The 17,673-nt window shown below is 39.2% G+C and overlaps 1 protein-coding gene across 2 annotated transcripts in view; it reads left to right on the top strand.

Moving 5' to 3' along the window:
* The first annotated feature begins 1,203 nt into the window (after positions 1 to 1,203).
* LOC137273700 (acyl-CoA-binding domain-containing protein 6-like) overlaps positions 1,204 to 17,673 on the top strand; it is a 211,338-nt gene continuing 194,868 nt past the window's right edge. The window contains exons 1-2 of one of the 2 annotated variants that reach the window (XM_067806499.1): positions 1,228 to 1,353; positions 3,034 to 3,078. The gene's annotated coding sequence lies outside the window, so the exon portion shown is untranslated. Of the gene's footprint in view, positions 1,354 to 3,033; positions 3,079 to 17,673 lie in introns of both variants that reach the window. The other variant, XM_067806498.1, reaches the window with a different exon arrangement.

Genomic DNA, 17,673 nt, shown 5'->3' with positions numbered 1-17,673 from the left:
AGTATATTCATCACTAGTCCAACCATCATCCCCAGATCAAGAAAGGCATAGTAGCTACCCTGGCACGAAGAGCAAATGCGGTCTGCAGCCCAGACAGCCTCCACAGCGAATTTAAACACCTGAAATCAACCTTCCAAGACCTTAACGAGTACCCACCCCATCTAGTCAGCAACACCATCACCAAGACCCTGAAAGAAACTCCCAAGTCAACTAAACCAGAACCTTCCCCCATAAGAATTAACATACCATACCATGGCCAGATAAGTCATCGCATCAGCCGTCTCATCAAGAAAACAACAGGAATAGACGTCACCTTCCGTAGCGACACCAACCTGAAAACGCTACTGGACGTCAGCTAATGGACGTGGGCCAACAACACCTAAATGCAACAACCCATCAGGATGCATCTAACAGATCCAATGCAGTTGTAGAGAGACATATATTGGTGAAACTGGTCGACCACTGGCTATCAGGTTAAAAGAACACAAAACATCAGTTCAAAATTTGGATCAGAAGTCTGCTGTATGTGAACACATCATGCACAACCCCAATCACAAGATTGTTTGGGACAACACCAGGACATTAGTTAGGAACGCCAATGACTTTAAAAAACGGAAGCTCCTAGAAGCCATTGCAATCAAGCGGAACAATCCCTCAATCAACAGAGTCGGAGGTGTTTACTTACCCAATGCATGGAACTACCTTATCCTCAGTGACTAATCTTTATCCAAACATCTTTACCTGTACTCGTTAACCTAATCAACACAAGCCTGCACATCAATCATTTGAAGCCTGCACATAAGTTGAAGCCTGTACATCTATCAATCGAAGCCTGTACATCAATTAATAGAAACCCGTATATCTTGTTACCCATTGTTATCAGTCTACTGTTATGTGTATATATACTAGATTTACAGCCCTTTAGTTTTACCCTCACTTCACCTGAAGAAGAGACTAGAATCTGTCTCGAAACGTTGTGACCTTGTATAATAAAGAAGTTGAACCATAAAGCACTTTTAGTGTGTTAGAACCTGTAACCAGAAACGTCGGTACCACTGTAATCTATACTTTGCTATTCTTTCTTAGCGCCCCAATTTCTAAATGTCTCACAAAGAAGCTGTTTTTGGCCTTTTTATTTTTTAAAAAAAAATACAGTATAGATATACGTAAAATTGCAGCCGTTTCGACTTGAACGAAATTCCGTTTTTGTTCAATGACATTTTGGCGAGGTGCCGTTTTATCTGCAGCCTACACAAGGTGGCTGTTTAAGTCGAAATAATTTTGATCCCTACTGTAACCCGTGAGTGAAATTTGCAGAACGGTCGACGAGGATTTGGGCAGTTATACAACAAAGTAAGGTTTACACGAGGGTGCTGTAGAATGGTAATAACAGTGTAGGAAAGATAGCCCGTCCCAACGTCTGAGACTGGTGAATTTTGTGGGGGACGTGTTAAAAAACCGTTTAGTCCGTCCTCATGTCGGGTCAGTTTTCAGGTCTGGATGCATATTTTGATGACATGTGTGAAGACTAGTTCTGTAATGTTATAACCAGATTATTGGACTTGGAGAGATTTAACAGTCCAAGCTGTGTGTGTGTGCACATAGCTTTAAGTGAAACCAGTTTTATAAGTCTTGTAATAGTGTTTTATTTATATTTCATTATTTGGAGGACAGGCTAGATTTTGGTAGGACTGGTAAAGCTTTGACCAGCCAGTCCTGTGGACAGGTAGGATTTTTTGCATCTTTCCTACACTGTACACAAGTAATTTTGTACCCCAATAGTTTTGTGCTTGCTTGGATCCCTGTTTGGTTTCCACTTTGTATTTTTTATGTTTCTGTTGTTTCCTCTGATATCCCTCAGACATTGTCATTATTTGGGCGCACTTTTCCAGATCCCAAAGGATATTTGCTTTATATAACTGATGAATATTTGTGTTCATTTACCCAGTCATCAGCAGCTGATTGCTGTGGATTCAGGTTGGTTCGTCCACTGTACATTTCGTCCATGTACGATTCGTCCACAGTGTGCAGTCAGTTTCTCCACCGAAAATTTGTGATTATTATGGGTTGAAGTGATGCATAGTGTGTGAAATAGTTTAATAGTTTGTGAAAATAGTAGTTATTGTTTATCTGTTATTGCCCTCTCTGGTGTTTTAAGTGATATATATATATATATATATATATATATATCTTTGTGGGTGTGTGTGGGTGTGTGTGTGGGTGTGTGTGTGTGTGTGGGTGGTTTCTTAAACACATTTTGCCCGTATGACATTGTTCATCATGACATTGTTATGTGAATCTATCCAGATGGTCTGTAAATGTCATGTTCATTTCAAGATATATATATCACTAGACAAAGTACACATTCATTTGAAACTTAAAGTTAGACAAAGACTTGAAAGGTGTCTTTCTAAGAACACAGCAAATTTGATATAATTGGATAATTATTGACCGAACTCAAATGAAGACACAATTCAGACAGAAGATCAATATACAACAGTTCATATCAGTTTATTATAGCAACATGTAAACCATCATCTCAGATGAAGTGGATGAACAGTCTGCTTGTCATTTTTGGCGGTGGACTAAATAGACAATAGTCTTTGGTGGACAAATTTTTGGTGGATTAATGGTCTTTGGATGGAATGTACAGTGGACGCACCATCCAGACACCATTGTTGTAATGCCATTTGTGTGCAATGGTAGTTTCACTACAGGCAAGGCCATGATACCCATTAGGATGTCCAGAGGTTTGGTTGGGATTAGTTTGTTGCCATGTTTGTATTTATCTTTATACTGAGAGTTGAATACTTATGTGTCAATTGCTACTACCAGTACTTTGTCCAGTTAGACCATAGTAAATTGTGCTTAGTGGATTCTCATCCCACCATAACTCTCTAGACACAGTGCCTCAGCTTATTTCATTCTGAATCTTTATCATTCTTGGCTGACTTTTAGTTTTGACTTGTCTAATGTGAACAGCGGAACAGATTTTTCTAGTGTTACGCATGTTCAAAGATTATATCACTTCAGGTGAAGGAATAGAAAATCAAGAACAAAGAACAGTACTACTGGCTGGTGAGCAGTTGTTGTTGCATAACAGTTATTACCACATTAACATTACCTATTGCACATTAACTACGCATGGCAGTCCACTCTGTGTATCTGTAAAGGGCAGGGGCAGCTTGTGGACCAGGACTGTGGGGTGCCAACTTGTCATCAGCTCTTGTGCACCAACTTACTGATGTCCATTTTCATCTGGCTGGATGAGCCTTAGGCACTGTCATGGGCATACACACGCTTTTTTTCTCGGTGGCATGTTATTTGCCAACCACACAACAGGCACTACCGTCCGGTCCCAGCTTTCTGTTGAATTTCTCCCCAATGCCTGTATCGCCTCCCTACCCCGCACCCCACTGCACAAACCAGCGGAGACTTGTAGACTAGGGGAGAGTGCACTGCCTTGTGCCAAACGTCCCTTTGGGCAGCCGGCTGTCACTATTCATTTGGGAGTGGAAAGCAGTCCCGTCAAGTCCCTGGATCCTGTCAACGCTTATGGATGGACATTTGACAGTGGAGGTGAGGTCTATTGTCCTCTTGAAATTTAGCACATGCCCTGTGTCTACTTCAAGAGAGAAGGTGGACATTCTCCATGCTAAGGTCTTGTCGCTGCTGGACAAGGCAGTCGTTGAGGTGGTTGTGGATGGTCAGCAAGGAGAGGGGTTTTATTCTACTCACTCCCCAGTGACCAAGAAGAGTGGAAGGTTCAGACCCATCCTGAATCTCAGAGGGCTGAACAAATTCATAGAGGTGTCATCTTTCAGGATGGAGACACTGCACTCAGTGATCTCATCATTTGAGGCAGGGGATTGGCTCGCATCCATCGATCTCAAGGATGCATAGCTGCATGTTCCTATAAAACTGGATCTGGTTGTATCAAACTTTAATAAAAGCATTAATGTGCCTTCAAACGTTCATTGTCTAATGTATCATTAAATTCTGTTGTCCTGATGTTTTAATGACGTGTTGTCATTAGCGGGTCATTAACTTAATTAAGGTTATGTGGTATCATTAGTGGGTCATTAACTTGGAAAAGTGGACGTTGCGCCAGAATTATGTTTGAGCAGCACTGGATCTACCTAAATAACGCTTTTAACCTACACATAAATGTAGAATATGAAATTGCCTTTCCCATAGTGTAAACTACAGTGCAAATACTTAGGCTGTTTGATAGATAGACACTGCTATATGTTATCCCGCATTTTGTTATGTTGTAAAAAAAGTTTCTCCGCTTTTTATCATACACTGATAATTTGCTGCTATATTTTTAATTTGGCATCTTTATGGAAAGTGTGAATGAAAAAATACTGTCTGATATCTGATTGACATAGGTATATACATGTATTAAATTAGTTTGTGTGCTTATGTATAACATCATACACTCAATCTTAAAAATTACTCATGTGCTGAAATGGATTTTCTTCTGTCTTGTCAAAAGATGAGGGAGAGGTCATACTCTTATATAGATAAAGGAGCATCACTTCGCTTTGCTTACACTAAGTCATTGTAACCCATATCACTTGGGGAGAATTTGCTGTGGTTAAGGACACTAACTTTTTGTGGTATTTGGTCCACGTAATTATTGAAAACAATGATAGTCAAGACATCTGTGACAAACGTGCACCTGGCCAATAATTAAATATGCCATTGTTTTGTCAATAAAAGAATGCAAACAAAGTTAGTGAACAAGACAATTCCTTTGAAAATGGGGACGTATACATTTCACAAAATAATTAACTCATTTAAATAGTTTTGTCAGTATTACTTGGGGATGAAATAGATCTACTAAATGATGATAATGAAATTAGTTTCATGAAAACTCAGCGATGCACAAAATATGCATGAATAGTGAAAGTGTAATCCACAGGACAGAGTGATTGTATTATATTATTCATCCGACTTTCACCTCAAAGAAATTTCCAAATATGTGTGTAATAGCTCTCTTCGCTGGATAGAATGATGATGAAGGCTGTCTGGGGTTAAATCTTTTATTACGTGGTTCACGTGGTTCTCTCGTGATCCAGCATGATACTGATGGATTCTTTGTGCTGTATAAATGGTATACAGCATATCGAGCACATGGTGGGTCATGACCTGACATGGCCCAACATGGCACAAACCCTTGAACTATGAACCTTGACTAACAGTCTTTAATATAAGCAGTGATCTCAGAATAATTGCATTTTTCTTGAAATGCTACCTTTGCCATCAGTATAACTGATGAAGTCTTTCACCACAAATGAACTAAACCTAAAAACTACTACCACCTAAAACCTTTTTTATGAACTATTTTTTAATATTTATATTTTTATTTGCATTTTTATAACTTATCTTAAAAGGACCTTAACCACAATGCACTTACACATTCCTAAAAATGCAACTGGGAAATTTATGCATGATACAATAAATTATCTACATGATATATCAAGGACTTAAGTCCTTGAATATTCCTCTCTGCTACACATTCAACAATATAGACGCGTAATATCACTACTGTTGACCGACTTCTTATAAAGTGGTGGCTTCGTGGATATGGGTACAAATGATTTTGCAAATGAATGTTTGTCCATAACAGTAAGAGCAAGTAATATCCAAGAGTAAGTAATCAGAAACGTTCTATCTGTTTATGGTTTTATGGTTTTCATTGAATAGGCCAGAAATGTCGATAATTGCCATTCTCCATGATTTGCGTTTGGCATAGCGTCACACTGCTCAGAACTTTCATGTGAATATATCTGTATTGCATCTGTTTTTAATATTCTAGTTCTTGCAACCACACTCTTTCCGTATTGAGCATGGAAAAATATTGAGCCCATGCATGCTGTGAATGGGCGAATTGATATCTAAAACACTGAGAACATGCTGCTCAGTATAAAATCTTATGTTTTTTTTCTTTATACTTCTAGCAAAGTGCTCTGTTATGAGCACAGCGTTCGTTTTCACCCCCAGTATGTTTCGTTTTCTTCTGCCTAGTCACTTGGTATTGGTGTCTAAGACCATTTGAAAGTTGATTCTAAATTGTATGAGGGATTCAGCGATCCATTTGTTCCCACTGAATATGAAATATACATGATGTAATACATGTCCTATTTGACAGGCCTTCGTGAAACTTTTCTTTTGTAAACAAAACAATATGGTGGAAAGCTCACTTCTGCGTTTCATGTTTGTGTATTTTCCTAAACACCCCAACTAATTCTAGTTTTATCGGGGAAGTTTCAGAATCATTGAGCTATGTTCCTTCACAGCTGTATTTTGATTTGTTCCAAGGTTGAGCTGTGAAAATGCCATTTTGACAGACAACTGAGAGTACCGCTTACGTGTTTAGTTCAGGGAATTGTGGGAAATATTTAGGGGAATCTCTGAATTTAATGAAAATGCTAACATTAGAACATCATCAGATAATGATGCGCTAATAAGTGCCAACCATTTTTAATGATGCTGTTAACTAATGATGCATTAAAGGAGAATGTGAGAGAATTTCAATGATTTCCTGTGTTAAAGATAAAGTCATCAGAAACATATACCCAATGTTTCAATTACAAATTATGAATAATATTATTAAACACGGAAACAGTTTCAGTTATCTCAGCTTTGGCCATTATGCATATTCCGACGGAAGTCACGTGACCTTTCCACTCGTGACGTCAAATGTGATGATTTTCCAATGATCAAGCGCTCCAGTAATACAAATCGTGTTGTTTCTGTCGTTTTTGCAAATGGTACAATGATTTATTCAGTTGCCTGAGGATGCATGGAATCATCGCACAATGAAAAGAGCCACCATTTCATCCATTTTCCAAGTATAAAGATAGATGTAGGCAAGAGAAATGTTCCGATCATTCCGAGTCAGGAGCACTTACTTTCAAGACCAGTTGACATCTGAATGAACTCACCACAGTCACATCATTTCGAAATGTTTCCAAATGTGCATCGAATAATGCCATATTGGGTGGGTGTGGTAGATATGCGCACGTTTCTGCATGTTATAAAGTTTTTGTTAAAAATATTAAGAATGAATCACACTGCCTTCCCCACCAGTGTTATCTATTCCTATAAAAACTTGATGAAAATGGTAAGCATACATGGGTTCAGATGTCAGCCACTTATTTTTCCCAACTTGTGTTTCATATGATTCATATGTCTCTTTGTACATCCACAATTTTAAGGAATTACTTAACTTTCAAATCATTATTACAGCCTGAAATATACCTTACAGCACTGAGTGATAACACCTTGATTTCATGCATTCCGTAAATTACATATTGCATTGCAGTAGTTTGAAGTTAATTTATTGAAAAAACAACATTGTACTAATGAAAGCATTCCTGTATGCACTATGTATGTATGTATGTATGTTGTAATCTTAGAGTTTTCAAAGATTAGCACCATGTATTGTTTGTATGTGAAAGGTATGCGCATCTCGGAACAAGATGATTATTATTAATATTACATTGTATCATTTTCAAAAGTCTGTCGTCAGTGCAAAAAATATGCAAACCATACCTTCTGTGGCAATTTCCATGAAACATGTTTTCCTTTTCATGAAGATGTACATATGTTCTTCCTGTCATGTGTTATGGCTATGTTGTCACAATTAGTTGTACTTTGGATCACATGACCTAAGTATCGAATAAATAAATTAAATTGAATTGAATCAAACTGGTGCCTCCATTTCAATTGATACTTCTTCTTCATCTTCACTGGAAGTTTCTCCTGCTCGCTGTAAAATCAGCTGGTATTGGCAAGGTTTATCTTCCATGTAAAACATGACGTTGGGAACATATATTACAGCTTCAGAATCCATGGTCACTGTCATATTGTCATATTTCACCAAAGAGGTAGCCACCAGTAATAGTCACAGTTGCCGTCATGTCATGTGATACCACCTCTGCTCATTAACTGTTGATTCGGTAATAAGCAGAAATCCGAAGTCTTTTTCGATTTTACTAACTTTTTGAGAAATTTTGATATGGAAAGTGATCTTTAGGTGCGTTTTTCCATATATCAAAAAAAATATTTTTATGTTAGTATTCTCCTTTAAGGATTTATTGTATCATTAGAGTTTAATGCTGGCATTAGTTATGAAGCAATGATACAACTGGATACTGGACTTCAAGAAGTACCTATGGTTCTCCTGTAAAGGGAAGTGCTACCAGTTTCATGTGCTCCCCTTTGGCTTCTCCATGGCACCAAGGGTGTTCACCGAACTTATGCTGATCCCAGCTCAGTTAGCCAGGTCACAAGGTTGGTGTTGATACTCGTTCCTGGATGACTGGCTTCTGAGGGAGTTAGGCCAGCAGTTGAGCAGAGAGTCCACACATCGTGTGATAGATATTCTCATAAAACTGGGCTGTATCATCAATCTCAAGAAAACAAACCTTGTATTCTGGTATTCCTGGGAGCACATTTCAATGCAGAGGAGGGTATTGTCTCCCTTGCTCTTGACCGCATTGTCCAAGTCCAGAGGACTGCTATTACAGTTTTTCAAGTTACCCCAGGCGTCATCTCGGTCATCTTTGGCTGCTAGGCAACATGGCAGTGACAGTGGATGTGTTTTGGTGAGCGTGGCTGAGGATGTGACCTATACAGCAGCCAAGAGTCGAGACTCGAGACTCCTGATTTGTTACTTCCTCATTTGTGGTGGTGGATGGAAGTGGCTAACTTGACCAGGGGGATCCCACTGGGCGTGAAGTAAGGTAGGAAGTGAGCCTTCGCATCATTGTGCTAGAATTGAAGCAATGTTTGAGAGCTTTGTGGAGTTTGTTCGCGGTCGTGTGGTGTGTATAGAGATGGACAACCAGACAGCTGTGACTTACAATTGGAAACAAGGTGGCACAGTGTCCCTGTCACTCCAGCAGAAGGTGTGGCAGTTTCTACCGTGGTGTGACATTTGGGTTTTACCCGTTTATCTCACGGGGATAGCAGTGTTAGATTTGGGTGAAATTTTGAGTGGGTCCAAATTGATGAAAATAGTGTTTCTGGACCCCCCCTCCAAAGTTAAATAGATGGGCAGATGTAAAATAGAGGGGTTCCTCACTGAATTTGATGAGTCAAAACACTCCAAAACCCTCTCTTGAGCCAGCACTGGGGTAGACAACGTTTGTGCAGATGCTCTCTCAGGTGTGTAGATGATCAATCAATGGATATGTGGGTTATGTCAATGTAGGGAAGATGTAGAAAATCTAGCCTGTCCACAGGACTGGTTGGTCAATTTTTTTTACCAGTCCTGCCATAATCTAGCCAATTCTCCAAATATAAATAAACACCATTTCAAGACTTAAAACTGGTTTGTTTTATTTTAAGCTATCATTTAATATGCACACACAGAGCTTGGACTGTTAAATCCCTCCTAGTGAAATCATCTGGTTACAACATTACAGAATTCAGACATCTCATTAACATCTCCAAGATCTGAAACCTGAGCCGACATGAGGACAGACTATATTTTTTTAACCTGTCCTCCACAAAGTTCACCCATCTCTGGTATTGGGACAGGCTATCTTTCCTGCACTGGTTATGTCCCGGTTAGATTTTGTACAATGCCCTGACAATGCAATGACATCGTGAACTTGAGGACATCACAATGCAATGACATCTTGAACTTGATGACATCACAATGCAATGACATCGCTGCATTGTAAGTTTCATGGCAGTACCATGTTCAGAAATATACAATTTTCATTGAAAACTAATGAATGGAAGAAGGGTATAAAATTGATATGTATATATTATAAAGAGAAAGTTTTAGCATATATTTAACTGAATCTGTTATCTAAGTTCTCTTAGTCTATTAGAAGAAGTTTAAATTGTGTGTGGTTTTGATGAGATCGCAAATGTACAGGTTTCTAAAGTCCTGCAGTACTTACGCAAATATGGGAAACTGTTATGTTTCTTAATATTTTATATTAATGGACAAGCTGAAACATACTGAGTGTTTCTTATTCAACTTCATCATCTGGACCCAAATTTGACGATACTGTGGCAGATCTCATGCCAGAGATAGAGACCAGTATCCAGCTTTTGGTTTAAAAAATGTACATATTGTCATGGCATGAACCAATTATCAAGTGTAAACTTAAGAAAGTCAAAAGCAGACAGAAAGGAAACATGTGACAGTGAGTCAGTGCTCTTGAAGATCTCTCTGCTTTTGAATCAGTAAGTAGACTATGCCTTGAGTCTGGACAAATGTATCCTGTCTGTGAATAATAACCTTCCTACGGAATCTAATGCTCCGATGAAAGTCGACAAACAGAATGTCATGTTTTAGAGGGGCACTGACTGGACTGGGCTCCTGTCCACATTAAAAGTGAGGAGGCCAGATACCCATCACATGCCGCTATTAAAAAATATCCATGGTATTCCTTATCTGATTGTAACAAAATATCCCAGCAGTGTAGTTATTTTTCTGATGCCTGGATGGTATAGTGACTGATCCAATTTGATCCTATTTCTGTGCTTTTTCCCTCGATATTTAATTGTGTCATTTGAAAATATGATGTCTGCATACACGCAAATTTTGGTAGCCACGACCCTGGTTTATTATCTATGATAATAAAAAACACACCATTGATTGATCTGAATTTGTAAACTAATAACAACAACTTTACCATTGGTAAAGAAATCTGAAAATGTTCTTACGTTAAAAAACTAATTATACCCATTTACCCGAGCACACAGTAAATACCTATGTTCATTTCTTATGTAACAACGACGTTCCTTTGGTATCCTCAGAACAGTTTCGGCCCATAAGTGTTTTCAGGCTGCATGCGACACAGAGATTACATCCTCCTTGCTGTAACTCGCATTTGATGGTATAAACCTACACATGTTATTTGTCATCATTTACTTGATGGTCAGTTAATGAATTTATAACGGGTATAAATAGGGGTAACACCACTAAAATTACTCGACATAGGTTCCCATTTGGCATTTCTCCTTTCAACATTATAAAGTAAGGTGTGTAGTGGCAAATGTATTGCATGTTATGTAATATGTGCATGTATGTGATGCAAGAGGGTTTCTCAGCTGAGTTACAAAAACAAACATTGATCAAAGGATTAACCGATAACACACTGATTGATTAATTACAGCGGATTTGTCAAAAAGGCAGCGTTTGTGACTATGAGTGTAGATTTACGTAATTAAGGATTGATTGTTTATTTCTTTCGTTGCATTGAAGTATGAAACTAAAAACCAATGTGCAAACTGTATGAATCCGCGTAGCAGATTCTTACAAGAGTTTCTTTCGTTACATTGAAGTATGAAACTAAAAACCAATGTGAAAACTGTATGAATCCGTGGTGCTGAATTCTAAAGGTGCTCCCAACACCCTGCTGATAATCTACAACAATGTCAGAAATGAATACATAGTTTAGGATGAAGTAAGACCTGTTCTTGGTAGACAGGCAGTCCAAGGGATGAACTTAATTACAGTCAACTTTGACAACATTATATGAATTTTAAAAGGACTCTCTCAGTGAAGAGTTTTCTAATGTCTTCAGTGGGGAGGGAAAGTTTAGGAGGAGGGACCTTTAAATGGGGATAAAAAAATCACTTTGCTTGACACCTGTCACAAGTCAGTTTTCATGTCAGACAATTAAATAATGGCATCTTACTTGTCTGTGGGCTGCTAGATAATTTCCACTTATGGTTTCAAACTGTAAATAAACTTTCCATTTCATCCCATTTCATATCTGCTCATAAAGTAGTAGAAAGGTGGTGCATGATCACATGCCTATACTACTGTAACATAGCTTTATTTTACTAAATAAACCCTGAAGAACCCAAACCTCTTCCACCCGTGTTCACACACGAAGGCAACAACACGATCATGCACAGGATAAGCCCCCTTGACTGTCGTAAAACGATCAATATATTCGTGATATATTCACTACACATGGATAGAACACTTCAGCAGACTATTGTATGAAAAATTGAAACATGGTGGGAAGACCCACTTTGTGAACAGTGTCAGCACGACTTAATATGGGCCATCTTATTAGAATTGCCCCTCGAGGATTGTTGAGGAGATGGCAACCCGAATAGACATGCCCAATGACAACATTTTAAAATTCACCAACCTCAGAAACCAAATGCCTGTGCCCTATGTCATCTATGCCGACTGTGAAGCCCTCATCAAGGGAATGGGCACCATAACCTCATTGCAAGAAAAGAGTTTCACACAGAAGACATAGGAATATAAGGTTTGTGGGTTTGGGTACATGGTCGTCCAGTGGTCTACCAAAGTCCCAACGCAGCTGACAAATTTCTGATGTTTGGAACAGGAGGAGAAAATGATCAGGAGGAAGCTACGTATAGTTGCCCTAATGCGCTTGACTTCAAACTCACAAGATGGCTAAGAATTGTCACATGTATGGTGACCCGCTGAATGGAGATTCAAGACCTCTGCCACATCACCAGCTTTACAGAGGTGCCACTCATGGCAAATGCAATAAAATCAGTCCCAACCTCATTCAAATCCCTGTCATGTTTCATGCCTTTGTGGTTATGATTCTTACTTGATCATGCAGGCCATCTCAAAGGTGGGCGTCATGTCATGCATCCTCAACAATATGGGAAAATGTATTTCCTTCTCATTAAATGGTTTGAAGTTCATAGAGAGTGTGCAGTTCTTGCCGTCGTCTCTTGACGGCCTGGTCACAGCCAATCAGGACGACTTAATCGATATACCGACTCTGAGACTCTGACGTGTTGTTATGTATGGGTGTCTACCCATACGAGTACATGGACAGTTCGGCTAGAAGTTCCAAAAAATGCGATTGCCTCCCCTTGACTGCTTTTACAATCATATTTTTTGCAGTGAGGTGTCAGTGGAGAATCTCTTAATGCTACATGCACAGGGGTTCAGGGTGGGTTGTGGACAAAATCGATAAGGTTTTTCTAGACATAGCTAACTACATATCGTTCGAAGGTGGGTCATACATATACTTGACCCCTCTACTACAAGAAAAAACAAGCCATGGTTAACATCGAAAACAGAGGTAATAATTGGCTGAGGTAAGCGACCAGATCCGCATCGTTTCCAGTCAACATTGATTCGAACATACCTTTGAACTATCCCAAAGACCCATCCCATCAACTGGGATGGTATAGACAAACCTACCCCTGTATCTTAGATCACCAAAATTGAAAAAAACAGAACGATGATATAGCCATCGGGCACGAAGGTAATAAAACGATTGTGCACAGGATCAGTCAGGTGAGTGAGGACTGCAAGACTATCAATGTATTTATGAACCAGAAACATGACATGTACCACTATGCGTGGATAAAACACTTCAGTGGACTGTTGAGCGATCAGTTGAAACACAAAGAGAACAAACACTTTTGTGAACAGTGTCTGCATGGTTTGTGCAGAGCCTATATATTAGAATCACACTGGGAGTGCGTGTGTGCCTAGGTGTGCGGCAGAAGGCTTTACAAATCAACATGGAAAACCCCACCGAGAACATCTTAAAATTCTCCAACCATAAAAATCAAATGCCTGTGCCTTGCGTCATTTACGCTGACTTCAAGCCATCATCAGAACAGTAGACACAATCAGCCTGTCCAAGGATAGAAGTTTCATGCATAAAATGCTGGAGCGTTGTGGGTTTGGCCTGTGGGTTTGGGTATATGGCCGTCGGATGTGACGGAAAAATGAAAGCTCCCATGGTATAAAGAGGCCCCGATGCACCTGAATAATTTCTCACATGTTTGCAACAGGAAGAGGGTACCATCAGGAAAAAGTTGTACACTATTGTCCCTATGCGATTGACCCAAGCCAACCAGCAAGCCCACAAGAATGAAAAGAATTATCACTTTTGCGATGAACCGCTGAACGGTGATTTGGTGAGAGGTCACTGCCATATCACCAGTAGTGCAGAGGAGCCGGCCATGGCACATGCAACCTTAACTCAAAATCAATCCCCAAACCATTCAAGTCCCTGTCGTGTTTCACAATCTCTGCGGGTACGATATCTCACTTGATCATGCAGGCCATTGAGGTCGACGGAAACCTGACATGTATCCCCAACAACATGGAAAAGTATCTCATCATTAAATGGTCTGAGATTCATAGACAGTGTTCAGTCCCTGCTGTTGACCCTGGACAGTTTGGTCAAGGCTAACAAACCGAACGACTTCCACATCACCAATTGGTACACTGACTCCGAGACTCGACCCCTGCTGATGAGGAAGGGTGTTTACCCCTGTGAATACATGGACAGCTGATGTGTTTGAGATATTCAGCAAAATGTGCTTAACACGTTATGGCTTAGATCCTTCAAGTACGGATTACGACATGCACTTGTTCATTGAAAAAGGCTTGTAAGGAGGGATTTCCATGGCCTCCAAAAATGCGAAAGCCAGCAACAAGTACGTGAATGGCTATGAGATGAATCAAGCGACCAAACACCACCTCTATCTTGACACCAACAACCTGTACGTCTGGGCTATGGGCCAGTATCTACCCACCAGGGGTTTCGAGTGGGTCACGGGCCTTGTGCCAAATTCGAACAAAGGCTTCTTTTCAAAGTGGACTTGGAATATCCAGCAGAATTGCATGACTCGTGCAACAGCTACCCACTCTCCCCCAAACGTTTGACGGTTAAAGCAGTTTGGATGTCCGAATATCAACAAACATTACTTTGGGAAAACAAACTAACCAACGTCGAAAAACTCGTACCCAACTTGATGAATGAAAAAAAATACATTGTTCACTATCACAACCTACAACTGTACTTGTCGCTTGGAATGAAACTCACGAAAATTTATAGTTTGCTCAAATTTGACCAAAGTCTTTGAATGGAACCCTATATCAAAATGAACATGGATTTACGAAAACTGGCCAACAGCAATTTCGAGAAAAACCTGTAGAAGCTCATGAACAGCTCAATGTTAGGCAAGATGATGGAGAATTTGAGAAAACTTGTGACCATGAAACTAGTCCGATCGAATGAGGAAAACAAACTCAGGAAACTGATTGCCAGTCCAGCATTCAACTGAAGCAAAATATTCAGCAATGATCCGGTAGAGCTCCAAATGAGAAAAAGCACATCAACTTCAACTGGCCTGTTTACGTGGGGATGAGCATCCTTGACTTATCAAAGCACCTGATGTATGACTTTTCTACAGTGAACTGAAGAAACAGTATGGCGACTGGTACGAAGTGTTGTGCACGAACACGGATTCCCTACTGCAGGAAACTGAAGACGTTTATGAGGACATGAAGAAAAATATACACCTGTAGGACACCAATATCCACCAGATATTATCCTCAAACAATTTCAAAGAAAGTGTTTCATTTGGAGAAACAAACCAGGCAAAATAAGAAGCCACATCAGTTGCGAAACATCAGAAGGAGGTATAAAATGCCCTGAAATACTAGAAATAATTCATGAACAAAAATAGCATTGGTATGACAGGCATCAAAATCAACGTCAAAGTGGTGCCCAAAGTGGTCAAAGTGGTTCTTTCTAAACATACCTCGCTCTGGGCGTTTGAAATTATTTGTAAATAACTAAGATTACAAATGACTGGTAGGATACGAAATGAATTTTAAAAACACCTTATGAAGTCCTGGTGGAACATGATAGGTAATATTCACATGGATAGTACAAATGACAAGCATTTTAGCACAATATATATGGTGTAATGAGAACATAAAAATAGGAAATACCAGCATATTTTACAAGGATTGGTTTTTATATAGGGTACATTTCATCAATGATATTGTAGATAAAGCCAAATTCATGCCATTCGAAACCTTCAAAACGGCTTACAAGGTGAAAACTAACTTTCTAACCATCATAGGTGTAGTTCAAGCTGTAACACAATTTTGTAGAAGCCGAAGATTACAAAAAATAAACTCTTTCCTACATCGTCCTATTTTACCATTTAATATATACCTTTCTGAAAAAATGAAAAAAAGGCTAACAGTATTACTACAAAATACTTATTAAGAACATTTGCGAGCGAAATAACTGTTTTGTTAAATGGGAATACATCCTTAGACATGACATGAGTGAACAAGATAGGAAGGGTATCAATTCTATCCCATTTAGTTGTACGAAAGTAAGTGAACTACAATGATTCCTGAATCAAATCTTATACTATATATTGCCAACTAAGTGCCTTCTCACTAAGATGGGTTACAAAATGCAGTTACTGCATGGAAATGGAAGATGTAATATGTTTATCCTGGGAATGTAACAAAGTGAGCTCCATCTGGAGAGACCTAGAAGGTTTGATATCGTACAAACTACAAAGTCTGGTAAAAATTATCCGAAGTGGACTTTTTGGTTATATATTGAAAAATAACAACTGTTTAAACCTTGTCATCAGCCTGTCACGAATCATTTTCTACTTTAGAAAGAATAACTACCCACCAACATTTCAGTTCCTACAGAAGGACCTCTCTGAATTATATAATTATAACAAAGTATACCCCTATGATTCATTGTAATAGAGATTATTTCAACAAGACCTGGTCAAACGGCCATGCTTTATTCTCTTAATCATTCCGCCTTGCCCAGTCACGTAAATGCTTAGATAAATAAACAAATTATGAAAAAAAATATATTCAATCAAGAAGATTGATGACAATTAAATAAGAAAGTCGTAAAAAAATATGTATTGAAAAAACACATCAAACATGCCAGAAACCCTATTCAAAACTCACACTTTCAAACAGCAAATTAATACACTGAGAAGCGGAGGACATTGGATATGGATATGGACTGACGATAAATAAAATGTCTCTGTCACATGAAATGTTGGATGAACATTGACGGAATCAACACATACATGTATGGGCACTAAAAAAATGAACGAAAAGAATAAATATATATATACAATGTCACAGTATAAAAAAAATAATGAAAACATTTATTACAGCCTGTGCGGGTACTGGAAAGGCGCGAGAGCAATACACAAGCTTTGCTGAAATGGCAAGAGTATCACAAAACGAAAAACAGTCCCTTGTGGCAAATCTAGTTACTGGCGCCACGCTACAGACCTAGAAGAAAATTTGACATGTCTATGCCAAATCGGGTGCACTAAGCCAACCGCCTGTTTATATCGCATTACAAAAGGTACAGGTATGCCCTGACTGTCGTGGATGTTGCCAGCCATTGCAAGGAAGCGGAACCCTTATCCTCGAAAGATTCAACCCAAATGGCTCGTAGATTCAAGCGCATATACAAGCGCAGTCCACTCACCAACAAAAAAACAGCGCATGCTATTAAATTGAAATCAGTGAGTGCTGAAACAGCTCTGTCGTCACATAAAGGGAAAGAGAAACAAATACCCAACTGGGCTCTTGTGAGGTACCTCTACCAGTCGGGAGAACACAAAGGAGCCACTGATCCGACGTGGTCGGTCAAAACTTACATCATAGATAAAGCCTATCTGAACAACAATGATTGGGCTCGCCCTCGATGGTCACTTCCACTTCTGTGATCTTGGGGTTGAAAAACTTTTGCTGTCTTTTCGAAACAGTTCGTATTCCTCCATGGGGATGATCAAGATTCCTGTCATGGATCGCAACGGGATGTTCAAGTTGATGTTCCACAGCATGTTGCACTTGTCCCATACAATCGTCCAGGGTCGGAA

Source organism: Haliotis asinina, chromosome 2 (assembly GCF_037392515.1).
Source record: "Haliotis asinina isolate JCU_RB_2024 chromosome 2, JCU_Hal_asi_v2, whole genome shotgun sequence".
NCBI classification, from domain to species: Eukaryota; Metazoa; Mollusca; class Gastropoda; order Lepetellida; family Haliotidae; genus Haliotis; species Haliotis asinina.
Note: the sequence above shows the minus strand (reverse complement) of the source record. Positions and strands in the feature narration are given on the sequence as shown.